The sequence below is a fragment of the Solanum pennellii genome, chromosome 6, assembly GCF_001406875.1.
Source record: "Solanum pennellii chromosome 6, SPENNV200".
Lineage (NCBI taxonomy): Eukaryota > Viridiplantae > Streptophyta > Magnoliopsida > Solanales > Solanaceae > Solanum > Solanum pennellii.
This window is the reverse complement of record NC_028642.1, coordinates 28,979,300-28,981,145: the sequence shown is the minus strand read 5'-3', so window position 1 is coordinate 28,981,145 and position 1,846 is coordinate 28,979,300.

The following is a 1,846-nucleotide window of genomic DNA, read 5'->3' as shown; positions in this document are numbered from 1 at the left end:
GAATAGTCCAAAACGCCCCTTAAATTACTTAACAGAAATCCGACCCAGCCTGGGATTACGCAGCCTGTGACGGCCCGTCGCGCCTGAGACGGTCCGTCCTGCTGCTCCGTCACAGAGTTCAGAGACTCAATTTCCTTGAAGAGTCTGTGACGGTCCGTCGTGCTTACGACGGTCCGTCCTTCCATGTCGTCACGAAGTTCAGAGAGTCGATTTCAGTACCCAAATTTCAGAATTCTAAGTGTTTTGGAACGAGACCCCCTCGACGGCCCGTCGTGCCCATGACGGTCCGTTGTGGGTTCCGTCGACTCAGACAGTTTTTCCAGAAATAAAATCTGCTGCTTAAAACGACTAAACAGGTCGTTACAATAAATAAATAAATAAATAAAATATTTCAACATTCAGGTAATTGCTATTTTGATATATATTAGCCAACTTTCATATAATATTCCACAAGTCTTCATTGTAGGGTTTCCATTTCGCTCGATGTAGACTAGGTTGAACATCTAGGTTCCTCGAATCTTCAATCTTGAAATGACTTGTGTCCCTGCTTCAACAAAGAAAATTTGTGAGTTTGAAAAAGTGGTGGTTGGTTTGTGGTTCCATCTTTCGACAAGGGTGGCTCAAACACTTGTGACGCTTTGGTTGTTTCCAACGGTCAATACTTCTTATTGATTGATTGTACTTTCATCCAAATTTGCTTATTTTGGGACCTAAATCCAATGTCTTTATATTACAACACTCATTGTTTAGCCTTTATAGAATCAGAGAATTTTCAAATTCAACACTTGAAGACAGATTATAACTCAGTAGCCTGATGCTTCGCCTAGTACCATTTAGAGACTTGGTAGCGAGTCTTGAAATTCCTTCCTAGTTTTTGACAAAGACTCGACTCAGATACATACCAAAAAAAGTGACGAAAAGTATAAGAAAATTACGAACTATATGAGAATAAAAGAAAAGATTCGATGAAGACTTTTTTTTTAGTAAGAAGAAGAAAAAAAACTTGTCTGAGTGTGGGAGCCGCGTCTACTGATCATGCCATGCAATTTGAATTGATTTTCAGACTTGGCTATCGAATCTATTCATCAACCATTATTGATCATTCAATCTTGATGTGGAATCCCGACACTTAATGAAGCCATAAATAATTTGGAACCCTTATACACTTTGTGATATTCACGAAGGTCTTTGCCGCTAAAACTCTATCATGTTAATTGCTCCAGCTCACGTCCGCCTTATGGTGCATGTCAGAATTTTCACCAATAAGTCTCTCTTATATTCAACTCCTTTTCGCCTTACGGTGCCCACTTAGGGTTTTCACCAATAAGACTCTCTCATTTTTATTTCTTTCTACTCACATTTGTCTTATGGTGCCCATTCAGGATTTTTACCTACCCTTAACCAACTTACTCTCGTCATATCAAGGGTTGATCCAAAGACTCTTTTTTTTTATTGACTTTAAATGATGGGGTTCATTTTGAGCTTTGAGATGAGAGACTAAATGAATAAACAAACGACTTTTGCCCCAGTATACTACAATATGAATTTTTGGATTTGTATTTGGTTGAACCGAACCCAACATTAGGGCTGCTTACGTATCTTGCCGAAACAAGAATCAGGTCAAACGTAGTTCAGGCAATTTGTTTTTTTGTTTTTGGGAAAAGTCAAGGAAACAACATGTAACGACCCTTTTGGTCGTTTTGGGATCTAAAGCTTTGTGTTTCATAAAATATTTTTCGTTAGATTCTAAATGGGTATTTCATAATTATAATTATGAAATTAGAGGGGTAGTTTTAATAATTTACTTAGTTAGTGGTTAAAGAAAATACTAGTAAAACAAATAGTG